Genomic DNA, 13,907 nt, shown 5'->3' with positions numbered 1-13,907 from the left:
CTGAGGCACCCTTATGCTCTCCTTCTTCAGTAACCAGCTTCAGTTCAGGAACCTTTCTGCACTGGTTGGGTGTCAGCTGATTGGTACTGGGGTTCTGGAGGCCTGGATGATGAAATGCCTGATCCATGGCTGTCCACAGTCTCGTGCTGGTTCCTCTCTGAAAAAAACACTCCATCACTGACATCCACTTGCTTATCTAAATCCAGGCTAACTTTTTGTCTGTTTTCTCTGAGCTGCTGTGGGTTTTGTTTCCAGTAGGCGTATTACTTGATTAATGAGCTCTCTGTTAACACTTGCTCATATTCCATATGGGATCTTCTTGGGTTATCTAAATGCACAAATACTTACAACAACCTCTTTTTTTTTTTTCCTCAGCTCAACTGTTTTCAGTAGCACAGTATATTTCTCCCCCCTCAATAGAAAAAAGAGCATTTTTCTAGCTTGTCCAAACTCACATTGAACATTACTTGTGATTCATGTTGTCACCTAGTGCAGTATTCCAAGGAAACAGCATGGACAGGCTCTGTCAAGAAGGGTTTTATAATGTATTTGTCATTTCTCTTCTGTCTAGATTAAGGGCTAAATTTTGTGATGGTAGATGAATTTGTAGACCCCATCTCTCTGAAATCACACCATCTATTCTAAAGAGGGACACTGCTTTTCTTTAAGCCAATGATAATAGCACTTTCCTGGATGCAAGTCGAAAAATATTTACATCAGTATAAATAAGTGGTGTGTAACTATAAATAAAAAGCACGGGTAATAAAGTGTTATCATTGAAGCTGAAATTAAAATTGAATCCTGCCAAGCCCTAAACATAGATCATGACAGAAAAATCCAATACACTTTTTTTTTTTTTTTTTGGAGGTGCTGTAATTATGGACTAGGTAAAGGAAAAAAAAAGATTATACAGCAGACATGATTTGCAATGATTTCAGAACATTTCTGATGTAATGCTGTGAAAAGAATGACCTCTTGTGCATAGCATCTACACATGCTTCTGCATGCCATTGCTGAAAGGTGTCATCCGCAGCATTTACCTTTTAACCCAAGCGAAGCCATGGGCTGCATGACCACGGGCTGTATGACCATGGGTTGTATGACCATCGCTGTATGACCACATGCTTGTTTCTGAAGAGGATGCACTGGGACCTGCCAGGGCTGTTCCCAACCTTGACCCCTGCAGCCTAGTCCTTCAACCTGGGGAAGCCCACAGAAACAAATTGGGAAGAAGTTTCCAAACCTGTGGAGAAGCGCCATGTAACCAACAGCGAGGTGACAGCATGCTGACTGTGATGTCATGTGGCTGTGGCATGGGGCCACCCCTCCATCCCCACAGCTAAGAGATTCCTCTTAGCCCACCACAGGCTGTCCTGGGGTCCTTGCTCTCAGCACAGGTCATGCTTGCCCTCCCTGTCTCTCCTCCTTGCAGGTAACTAAGTGCTTGCTGCCTAGTGGTTTTGCAAAGGGAGATAAACCAAGCCCTGGGGCAGAAGGGTTTGTATGTTGTCTACACTTAAACGCAGGCCTTTTATCTTAAAGAAAGTTACTTCTTTATCTCAAGAGCTTGGTCTGAGCTTTGTGCCCTTCACTGGCAGAGCAGGAAAAGATTTGTATCCTCTGGGAACATGGACTGGGGTGGAAAAGCACAGGTGGGCTCAGAAACGCCCCCAGAGCTGTTGGCTCCAAACTGGAAAGCATTCTCTTTATCTTATCAGGAGTGGAGTCTCTTGTCACCTCTCTGGAAAGCAAGGCTTGAGGCCAAAAGCAATTTCTTGTACTTCAATAGCTGAAAATAAAGCTTTAAGAAATAAGAACATGTCAGGAAATTAAATGAGAACCACAATTTAGCGGGGCTAGTGATTGCCCAGGAGAATATTGAGGAAAACTGTATAGAAAAGAGGAGTTTTGAGGCACAGTTAAGTGAATTACTGGTCCCATCTGTAACATTCGTTATAGTCTCGGCTGCTGGATATTCACTTTCAAAGAAATCAGCTTCAGCTACTGTCTGTTGAGGAACCCTCAATCATATGTGCAAATGCAATTACTGAAAATGAATCTGTCAGAGCAAATCTTATGTAATGAAGGAGTCCTGTTTGGGCTCCTCTTCTGAACTTATTTAACCTCAGGGATAACCTAAACCAATGTTCCTGTAACCCACTGGGAATGAGCAACACAGGTAGAAGGCTGACTTACTAAGAGGGTTAATGAAACTCAAAAATACTTGCCATGAGCTGGTAACGGCATCTGGGAGTCAGCCATCCACAGGGGACATCGTATGGTGTTACCTTAGGATCTCTATAGAAAAATCAGGATTGTTTTAGTGCCAAGCAGCAGGCATAGCCTGATGCTGTTTCAGAAGCACAAGCAGCCCTTGTCAGACACCATATGCGCAGAGGTCCTTGCACCTTCATGTAGTAGCAGGTACTCAACTTGACAGGGCTTCGGTGCACAGCACATGACATGATCTGTAAAGTGAATACAGCTGAGGAATGGCCATGAGATCTTCATTTGGTCCTCTGAGCTAAGCCCATTGACTTGGATCTCTGAGGTCTTTCTTCATTTAACTAGACCTCTATTTAGTTGTGCCTTTCTTATTATACATGGGATTGCCCACAGCTTGTCTTTGATCTATACAAGTTTCTGCAGGAAATTATGCATAAATATATCAAAAGCTATTGACAATATCAAGAAAAGAGTATGCTGATATTTCTGGGCTTCAGACATATTTTGGAGGTTTTTGTTTTTCTGTTACTGTTGTTTTGGGTTTTTTAAATGAAACTTTGCTCAAGGGACTGCTGTTGACTGAGGCTACGCAGCATATGCTTGCTTCAGTCCCTACTCCACACAGCAAAGACTCATGGAAGCCCACTGAACCACAACTTCTGATTAACTTCAGGCAAATGTTTCAGAGTTCTCCTGAAAGATGATGAACTGTTTTTCAGAGCAATGATTTCTGTACTGCAGAAAACAAGGCAGGTATTGTCTCCTCACAGCCTTTGCTAGAATTACTCAGAACACCTTTGCCCCCAAAGACTGTGTAGCTCAGATGAAAATGCCCACATCAAAGTTTAGATTTTACAAAGACTTCCAACTTTGTTAAAAACAAAACAAAACAAAAAAAAAGAAGATATTAGGGTTTGTTTCTTTACCTTCTCTCTTTTTAGCCAAGTTTGGGCAAGAGGGAAAATTTTAAATACAAGTCTCATATTTCATGAAAAAAAGATTGTCTTTTTCTTACTTTTCCAAAAAGAATATAAATCCTACTTTCAATTATTTATCCTAATATTTTCATTCCCCTCTGTACTCTGGACATTTCAACTATACGAGGCAACTATGTGTTTAACCTTGCTAACACTGAAAGCAATAAAATATGAAATGAATAGGTGAAAAGGGATAGTAAATCCCTACTGCAGAATTATCTGGCAGGTTTCAAGTCACAGGAAGATGTCAAACAACATAAAATATATTTAATATTGATGAATGTGACAGTAATGCACCTGGAGAGAAATAACAATCAGCACAGACATTTAGAAAACATTAATATAGGAAAAGACCTTGGGGTTATAGTGGGTAATGAAAAAAGTAAGAGCTCACATTGTGAGGAGAGCAATTATATCCCACCGTGTACAGAGTAAAGAGGGACCTGTTGTGTGACAAAAAGGGAGAGATGAGTGCAGCATTATACAGTCTGGGCAAGGCTGGACCTGGAGCACAGCACGCATTTTTAAGCTTCATTTTCTAAAAAGGACACTAAAAAGTGGCAGAGGACTTAAGGATGAGCAGCGGGAATGGTGAAGGGAACTGCAGGTGACAGCTGTGATGGAACGCAATTCACAGGGTGGGCTGGAGCACCAGGTAGCAATGGGACAAGAACTAATATTTGTGTGCCATTAAGATGGACCTTCCCTGCAACAGAGATGGTAAAAGGAACCTGTATTAAAAGTGGAACAATCCCATTTAGATATAACAGAAATGACTTAATCATAAGCGCTGATACACAGGTAACAGAATAAGCTGTCTGGTGAGAAACTGAATGCAAGTCACTGTTAGTTAAGCGTTTCCGAGGTGAGACTGGAAAACATAGCAGTGGGATTACTGTAGAAGAGGTCTCTCAGCATTGTTTGAGCACAGCTGATCTAAAAGATCCTTTGCTGTCATTTTCATCTGTGATTCTGGGAATGCAAAAAGTGACTTTACACGCAACAGGAAAGGCGATACACTCATTTTATTAGTTAAATCCATCTGCCACACATGATAAGCCTACACCATGATAGGGACAAAAGGTCTAGCCCTACAAGCCTCACCCCAGCTATCCCATCTGCTCTACAAGTGCTTGTATGCGCAGGTCCAGGAGCTAGAGATGCTGTTTTCAGAGTCATCCTCAGAGGTGGCTTTTACCACACGCATTTGCAGAGGAAGCTGGCACAGCTCCTGTCTATTTTGAAACGTTTGCTTCTGGAATTTGCAATGCTTGTACCAGTTAAATACTAAATTATCATAAAAGTAATTTACATGTTTCCCAAATAAGGGAATGCGAGTGGAGAAGAGGGTTTTTGAATGTTCGTAGTTCCAAATTAAAGGAATGTAAATGAGCCTGCTGTTCAATTCAGTGTGTAATGTGTTATTTCACGGTTGTCTCCTTGATATTGCAGGCCCCTTTTACATTAGACAATGTCACACCCCACCCAAATCACCATGAGATAAAGATGTTCCCCTTTAATGTAATAAAGGACAACAACAATATTCCAACAGAGAAAACAGCATGCATACAGATTTGGTACAAATGCATCATCTCCTGCTGGAAAGACTCCATCGTGTCCCCTTCACCACAACATGCAGTGTTACGTAGCACCTTTCATCAAAAAGCTTTTCATGGCAAAGCTCCCGTTGGCTCCCCATCCCTTCCTACAGCTTCCTGAGGAAGCAGCTTCTTCAGCTTTCCACGGAGCGGTCTGTGTCCTGACAGCATGGGCGTGATGTTCGGAGCACAGCTCAGCCTGCTTCTTGACAGAGGATTTTTGCTCTGCTTGTTTTTCTCATGTCCTTATAGCCAAGCAGAGAAAAATTATAGGATGGCTCAAAATTCATTCATTAGGGGCTGCTGACAACTGTTCCCTCCCATCCTGGTTATCTTTAAAGGAAAAGCAGGCTCTGTGTGTAGTGTGGTTAAAAGGCCAGTGGGAGGAGAGCAAGGGAATGATTTATTAGACTTTAAGTCAATCATAGCTCAGTCTGGACAACCATAAAACATCTTTACATCTACCAATAGGTGAAATTTATAGGGCTGTTCATTGCAAAGTGGAATGCTCCCACAGGGTGAGGGGAAGTATCGAGAGTTTCCTATTCATTTAAGGGGAAATGTGTTGCTCCTTGCTCTTCCCTCCCCAGTTTTACTTTCCTGCAGACAGCCCCATAAATCTGTTTCAGTGACAGCCCTTTGGTGGTGTAGTGAAGCAGAGCAGGGAACAGTGCATTAGGGACCAGGCAGAGCTCACACCCTGCTGCTCATGCAAAAGCCAGTCCTGCAGGGCTGTTCCAGTCCCTGCCACAGCCTCAGGGTTTGCCTGGATGGCTGAGAACAGCCCAGGAATCTGCTTTGACCATTTCCTCACTTCTCTGAACTGCTGGACCTCTTCGGGTGCCCACAGTGACAAGGGCGTTGCAGCTGCCCCTGCTTGTCCCCAGTATGCCACGGGCTCCTTTCCGCAGGGCCTTGAGAAAAGTGGGAGAGGAGCCTCAGGTTCCCTTTGTATTACCGACTCTCACTATTTGCACTGTCCCTCCGGGAGAGATTTCTCCTTCTGGATCCACCGTCCTCTACTCTCAGCTGGGCAAGGAGTACCCAGCTGGGCAAGGATGCATGCGTCCTCCTCAAAGGGACTGACCTAGCACATTGAGCCCTCATGTCCTCCGGAGAGTTGTCAGACACATTGTTTTGGGAAGGAGGATGGCTTCCTCACCCAGGAGTGTAAAGAGCATCCAGAGCATGATGCTGTCACTCCAGGAAACGTTGGAAAGTCCTGCACCATTTCCTTCAGCTCCTGACACCATAGGTAAGCTGTACGAGGCATTTTCTTGGAGGGAAATAGGTGGCCTCCCAACAGCTTCCAGATGGACAAGATCCTCCTGCTGCCTGCAGGAGCTTTTAAACTGAGCTGGTGGAGGAGTGACAGTCTGGGGGAACTGACCCTTTTCTGTGCCTTAGTAGGAGCCAGCTCAGGACAAAATAATCCTGTTATCCTGGGTCCCTTTCACTTTCTAACATTTGCTTTGGCTGTGCGAGTATGTCTTTACACAAACAGAACTCCTGTGTGTGATTTTCCCATCTTCCTTTGACCATATTAACAGCTAAATGATGGGGCCTGCAAGGGGCACATCCTGCAGAGAGGCAAAACTGCATGACACAACACAGGCCAAATAATGACTGGGTGACCCTGATGTAAATGCAGCCCCATGACACTTATATTCATGTATCTTCCAGATTCACATCATTATCTCTGAAAACACCCACTGCTTTTAATACCGCAATATCTCCCCACAGACAAGGGTAAGGCAATGTGCTGAAAGCACAAGACACTGAGCACTTGTGTCTTGCGCTCAGCTCTGTCACTAATTTCACTTTAGCTTGCCATGTCTTGTCTTTCCTGCCTGAGAAGATGATGTTAAGGTGCTGACCTGGTTGGCTGGTTGGTAGAATAATTTATTCTGGCTGTAAAAGGTGATATGACAGAACGAGCCTTTCGTAGGAATGTAACTGTCATAACAATTTCTGTGTGGCAGGCAAGGTTCTCTGGTCCATAGGGAGATGTCCCATTTCATCAGAGCAAGTGCTCTGCATCAGCTGTGGAGGAGTAAGTGAAAACAGCTGCTTGGTGCTCTGTGCACAGCAGCAGGGAGTTGGCACATGTTGTAATTCACAAAGGAGAAGCAGGTGAAGATCATCTGCTCTCCACAATGTCACTGGGAGGGGTGAAGGGGCAGCATGGCCTCTCGCAGAAGATGGCAGACCCAGATCAAGCCTGCATGAGCCAAAAGAGGGATTCAGAAGTGCATCTTCCATCCTCCAGCCAACTGCTGGGCCATAAGCCCACAGAACTCCTCTCATCTAGTCAGTGTGAACATCTCTCTGGACAAGAGCAAAATGACTGCAAGCAGCACAGGAGTTAGGGTACATTTAAATGCAAGGCCTACTTTGGGCTTGAAGGCAAATCCCCCTCAGCTTGGATGTGCTTAACATATGGTGTGCTAACTGTCTTCCAGTTTTTATTAGCATTTTTGAAAGGCTGGGTTTTATCCCACTCCAGAATGGAAAAACCCTGGATTTTGGTTTAATGAACCTATATGTGGCTAGCCCTCATTCTGATCAGCATAAAATGCTTTGCAAGTTATCAATGAAGAGCACTATTTAAGAGCTGTTATTCCTTGGGTGTCCTGGAAGATTTAACATTTACTCCGTATGCTCTAAAGTGTCGTTAGTTTGCAAATACAAAATACCATTTCAGACAGAACAAAAGCAGTCCTCTTCAGCAAGTACTAATTTCACAGGAAGTTTTAACTTCCAAAATTCATCCATATTTTAGCGTAAGTTTCATTTGCAGTTATTTCATGCAGTTTTCTGCTTGAAAAAACTGTGTTAGCTTTAGGAGATAGTATATCTTGTCAGCCTTCATAATGCAAAAAAACAGTTAAAGCTATTACTTGGCTTAAACGCTTGGGAAGAGAATTCCTCCTCAAAGAAGTTTTGCAAAACTTGAAAGAAAAATGGAAACTGAAGCTCAGGATGGAAATAATTTTGCAGCCTGAATTGCAGTGGAGGTGAATGATATGGGCTGGAACATAAAATTCTTATTTCTGCTATTGCAATGCTGGAAGGCAGATGTTATTCACCAGAAAAGACGAACATCATAAGCTCCAGCCAGTCGAAAAATAAAAAGGCTGGGTTTTGGAAGGGGACTCTCTTTTCTAAACAGTACTATCATAGCTAAGTTATTCTGTAGTGCCAATTGACTGAGGCTCACAATTGCTGCACTCCCTATGGCAGCACAAATGCTGTCGGACAATCAGGTTAAAGTGAGCAATTGCGAGTCTAACCCATGAGCCACCATTAGCAGCAGTTCCCATTGCAGCAGAACCACCTTGAAAGTCTTCCTCCTGCTCCTGCGAAGTGGCAGCAGGCCAAAAAGGATTGAATCTGCTGCCTCTCATTGTTCTGACAAAATTGAAATAAAGGTATCCAAACAGAAGAGTGTCCCAGATCAATGCTTCCTGCTTTGAAAGTAAACATTCCAGCTTTCCTTCTATATTCACTGAATTTGCCATTTATGCCGCAGCAGGAGACCATTATCTTGTGACAATGTTCTGCTCTACTAACATTACCTCTTAATTATATCTTCATTAAAACCAAATTAGAAAGCGGTCAGGAAAGTTAAGCCAACTGAATTGCTCATTTGGCTGAACATCCCGACACCTTATTTTAGAAAAGTGATGCTGGCTCACGCAACAAAACATTTAATGATCCACCTCGCTGCTGGGAAGTGTTTATTTTCACTTTAAATGATGAACTTGCTGCTCAGTCACACTGCATTCCTTCTGAAAGGATCATGCTTAGTTAAATACTAGCATGGCCTTATAGCTGGTTTTGCCCATACCTGCAAGGTGGTGATGTTAGATTGTGTTTGCCACTGTTATCTCTTTACATCGTTTCTTCATTAAAGCTGAAATAACCTATGCCTGATGAGTACGGAAAGAACCAGGAAATTTCACTCCCCAGCAACAGAGAAATTGTGTTCCCCTGCAGCAGAGCCGGTACCTGCCCATCACCCTTCCTTCCCCTGCACTGGGAGGACAGCTACAGAGGGATGCCGGGACAGACATCAGCTGAGCCAGCCAGCTGTTGGAAACTTCTCCTTCTCTTGAAGGAGCCAGGCCAGCTGCAGAGGTGCTCCCTGTAGCCCCCCCACAGGAGAAGGTGCCACACACTGCCAACAACTGGCTCCTATGGCAGGCTTTTGGGCAGCCCTCTGTCCCCTGTCTGTGTGAACAACCCTTCTTGTCCTTCATGTACTGTGGGAGTTGAGCGACAGTGACCCATGCTTCACGCCCAGGACTGGACAGACTTGTGTGACCAACATGGGAGGCCTCAGACCTCCAGTCCTTCAGCTATATCACCTTTCAAGCCCTGCTCCTCTCCCCAGGCTGCAGCATCCCCTAACAAAGATTCCTCCATAACCTACAACAGTCAGACTCTTTGGGAACAAGTTGCAGCATTCAAACCTATCAGTTTAGGTATTACCTGTCAAGTGCATCCACAAGACATATCACAAATATCGTAAGCCGCACGAACCTGTCTCCACTGGGAAGACAGAGATAATTATCCTCCATGAACCTATAGACTCAAAGTTCCACAATTGCCAGTATTTGGCAGCACAGGGACATGCTCCCTATTACCCAGTATTCTTGTCATCACAGTTAAATTTTGGGGAGCAATCAATTAATAGTTAAGTATAATATGGGGAAAAATACTTACAGAGCTATATTTTTTTTGAGGACCTATTCTACATAAAGCTATATAGGAGAGAAAAAGAAATGCTTCACTTTGAGCAGCTAATAGAAATCAGACCCCTTATAACACAGGTCTTCAAGTGAAGAGAGTTTGCAGAGTTTCAGTAAAGAAAGCCAGAGGCAAAGTCTACCTGTGAACCTGGACAGCTCACCATCGTTCATGCTAAGCAGCTTTGACAGCCAGAACTGCACAGGAAGATGGGAATTCTAAAATCATGGATTCCTTGGTTCCAGTGATCTGCAGCTGCAGTTTAAGTAAGGGAAAATATACATTTTTGGTCCGAAAATAGATGGCAAAAGAAGAAGAGGTACTAGCTCCTTTATGTTCAAAGTTTAGAGTAGGAAAATTTGTAATTCTATTACATGGATGTTACCATGTCAGATCATAGGGGAAAACAGCACCCAGCTCCCTATTATACCTTTGAAGGGTAATTTAATATGGAATTTCCAAAGACAATCGGTGCTGGCACTAATGTTGGTGAATGTACCGCATACTTACAATGTCCAACACACATAAAGAGAAATTTCAGCAGTTTGGAGCTCTTGGTCCGATCCTGCTTGTCCCTCTCAGATGCATAGCTGCAGGGAAATGACTTCACCAGTCACAATGTGCAGTAGGGAAGTAATTCTTAAAAGATGATAATCTGCCCAGGGTGTAGTGGATGGATTGTGTTGCGTTTGAGGCGGAGAAAATAATCAGAAGAAAAATGAGCACAAGGAGAATGATACAAACCTATCAGTCAAGGAGTTATAATGGATCTCTTTGGTTTGTGTAAACTAATGCAAAGGACAAACATTGTGTGTCCAGCCAGGCTATTGTTTCTGTCAGGGCTGTACCTTACATTTTGTAGCTATATTTTATAGATAATTTTATAGATAATCTATGATGCTTCACTTCTGTTCAAAATAAACCTGAATTAGAAGGAAAAAATTCAGAGAGATAGAGAGAACATGCAGCACAAATGAAGCTGATGCAATCATTTCCAGTTCTAAAACAGAGCAGGTAAGATGAGGATGTGGCTGGTTTAGTGATCACTGTAATCAGCACAATTGACTGCTTACAGATGACTAATTTTCAGTTCTAGGGAGGTAAATTGAGACTTACATATTTCAGCTTTATCCTAGCACTACAGGTAATGTAAGACAAACGGTCTGTGAATTCCTAATACCAAAGACATTTGTGGGTTATAAAAGAACACAGAATGTAGATACGGGGTAAAGTTAAGGAAATACAGATTTGTATTCAGATGAAATTTAAAACAAGCCTTGAGGTGAATTTTCTTTCAGTTTAATTATTCCTTGGATCCATTCAGACCCATCTGTATGTTAATCAAAAGTGATCATAACAGTTTTGTTGGTAAATGGAAAATAGATCTTGATAGATGCTCATTATACTTAATTTTGTTAACAGCTGAAGAATCAACAAGAGGAATGAACTTAATACAGCAAGAAATGAGGTTCTGAAAAAGAGGAATGAAGAGCAAGATAGAAATTATTAAATTAAAGAACCAAAGCTGTGCTGGACATCCTAATTAAAATATACAGAGAAATGATGGAGCAGGGGACATACAAGAACCGAAAGATGTGGATAAACAGCAGAGGAGGAGAGCATGGGAAGTTATCCTAGGAAAAGAAGGGTAAGACAGGACACAAAGACGAAGTGCCTGGACAGAATGTATTCCTTCTGTCCAACAACAAGGACAATGATGCAGGGAACAGAAGATACGGAACAGGGTGCAGGCTATGGGAGTGTGACCCCCAAAACAAAAGGATAAGTGGCAGCTTTTGGTCAGAATGAAGCAGGTGGGAGGTAGGTCAATGCACTGGCAGCAGCTTGCAGAGTCCTCTGACTAAGATAAACCACCACTGCTATTTTGCTCTCACTCCACACTGACATTACAGCCCTCTGACTAGGAGGAGTGACCAGGTTCATCCTAGAGAAAGGAACACATTCAGCTCTGTGCAGAGTTGAAACACTTCATAGGAAAATACACCAATTCATTTTTTATATTTGTACATACTTTTACTGAAAAAAAAAACCCAAACCATGTTGTCGGAGTGTCAAACACAATTTTGCTAACAGATAACAGGTCATGCCTTTGAGAAATCTGAGCCTCCCTGGGTTCCACGAACAGCACCAATGCATCTAAACTAGTCTTCTAGGATGCTTTTGCATAAGGTCATGTCAAGGAAAATCACCAACATGTGCTTCTATTTACAGTCCCTACTTCATTAAGGCAAAATCTAATCTTACCCAAAGCCACTTCTTAGCAGAGGTGACATTATAAGAAAAGGGGATTCTTGCTCCAGCCCTTACCAGGTGCTTTCTTGCATGGCTTGCTGGCAATGTGTGGTTGATTGGGCTGTGTCACCAGTGAGCCACAGAGTACAGAAAACACAGTGGTTTTGAGCTCTGAAACTTCCTTCTAAAGAGGAAAGGCATTGTGTACTGCAACAGCCATAGAAGGAAGACATGACACTCACAGCCTTCCAGAAAGACAAAGGTCAGCCAGGGAGAGGAGGTGGGGAACAGTTCTCTTCAAAATCAGAGGAAGTGTGATGGCCCACAGTTTGAGGAGGATGGTGTCATCAGGTGTTTGACCATGCAATGATGTCCCAGTGGAAAAGTACCACCCCAGCTGCCAGCACCCTGCAGGGACCAAGAAATAGGCCTGAAAGGGAGCATCAAGATAGCAATGAGGGGGTAGGACTTGTCCACAGAGGACATCAGGGGACAGGACTGGGGTAGGAGAAAGCAGGCTACCATGCCTTTGCCTTATGGCTTACCATAAGATACTGAGGGAAAATGGGCAACAAGTTATAGAGGAAATCAAGTTGAATGGGTGATCCATATCAGTCCACGCTGAACTTCCAGTTTTATGGGGAGCATTTCAAGAGTAGAGACAAAATCCACTGAAGAGAAGGGAAGCAGAAAAATAACAAAGCAGTGAAAATGGCACATAATAGTTCTAGGTGAGAAATTAAAATAATGAAGTGGAAATGAATAATGTTACAAAGTGATGTTTAATGACTCCAGCTTTTGAGTTGAAAAGACAATAGAGCCTATACACAGCTGATGAGTAAAAAATCTTCAACTATTAGCACATCTTTATCACAGGATGGCTCTGCAAACCCCCTTTTTTTTCCTCTACTGTCTTTCCCCAAATCATACTAATGCCACTAAATCCTAGCCCCCAGGAAAAATAAGTAGGTTACGTATGCCTAAATTTTAGCTGTTGTTAGCACTAATGTCACTGAAGTCAAAGCATGGACTTCTTGATGCTGGGCAGCTTCCTGCCCATGCTGATTCTCTTCTGTTTTGACGTGAGGTGCTTGAAATATCACAGTTTTAAATCAAAAACATTAGTATATTAGTACCTTATAGTGATAAATGTCTACATTATCCTCTTTCTTGAAGAAGGCATTGCAGCCATGAATTTTTCATGTCAAAGCTAATATAGTCACCCATGGATTAAATTACACTGTTGACAAAAAAAAAAAAAAAAAGAAGAAGATTAAAAGAAAACTATTTTTAGCTATTTAGAAACAAATTTATCTTAAAAGCCATGGCAAAGCTGAGGGATGGAGTGATGGGACAGCATCACAAGCAATTCTCTGCACAGTGGGCAACTGAGATAACCACTGTTACTATTTGATTTTTCTATCTACACTGAGCATTTCACCTTTAAAGAACTGCATGAGGAGAGCAGTGGCAGTACCGTGATCACCATCCTCAGTGGATGGCACATGTCACAAACATATCAGTCTGCCAGTAGGATGTCCTCTGCTTTTGACTCAGCAGGGTATCTCACAGATCATGGGGAGCTGAAGGCTGGGACAGAAAAGGGACTCCTGCCACTGTTGGAACAAGTCCAGAGAAGGGCCACGAGGATGATCAGGGGACTGGAGCACCTCCCGTATGAAGACAGGCTGACAAAGTTGGGGCTGTTCAGCCTGGAGAAGAGAAGGCTGCGTGGAGACCTCATAGCAGCCTTCCAGTATCTGAAGGTGGCCTATAGGGATGCTGGGGAGGGACTCTTCATTAGGGACTGTAGTGACAGGACAAGGGGTAACGGGTTAAAACTTAAACAGGGGAAGTTTAGATTGCATATAAGGAGGACGTTCTTTCCTGTTAGGGTGGTGAGGCACTGGAATATGTTGTGAATGCTCCATCTCTGGCGGTGTTCAAAGCCAGGTTGGACGAAGCCTTGGGTTTCATGGTTTTAGTGTGCTGTGTCCCTGCCCATGGCAGGGGGTTGGAACTAGATGATCTTAAGGTCCTTTCCAACACTAACTATCCTATGATTCTAAACAGGAAAAACATGAATTTTCCTTCTTAGCCA

The 13,907-nt window shown here is 43.1% G+C and overlaps 1 long non-coding RNA gene across 2 annotated transcripts; it reads right to left on the bottom strand.

Annotated features, from left to right (window-relative positions):
- Positions 1-6,682: 6,682 nt before the first annotated feature.
- On the bottom strand, positions 6,683-12,162 carry LOC133266394 (uncharacterized). 2 transcript variants are annotated; one of them, XR_009742364.1, is made up of 2 exons: positions 12,049-12,162; positions 6,683-7,148 (listed from the first exon to the last, which is right to left on the bottom strand). It is a non-coding gene; the product is annotated as an uncharacterized LOC133266394 (long non-coding RNA). The 2 variants fall into 2 exon arrangements; XR_009742363.1 differs by having other exon boundaries at positions 11,882-12,147.
- Positions 12,163-13,907: the final 1,745 nt, after the last annotated feature.

The sequence above is a fragment of the Pezoporus flaviventris genome, unplaced genomic scaffold (assembly GCF_033815535.1).
Source record: "Pezoporus flaviventris isolate CSIRO_AGI_PZ_B2104156 unplaced genomic scaffold, CSIRO_AGI_Pfla_v1 ptg000007l, whole genome shotgun sequence".
Classification (NCBI taxonomy): domain Eukaryota; kingdom Metazoa; phylum Chordata; class Aves; order Psittaciformes; family Psittacidae; genus Pezoporus; species Pezoporus flaviventris.
This window is presented reverse-complemented; position numbering and strand designations above follow the sequence as displayed.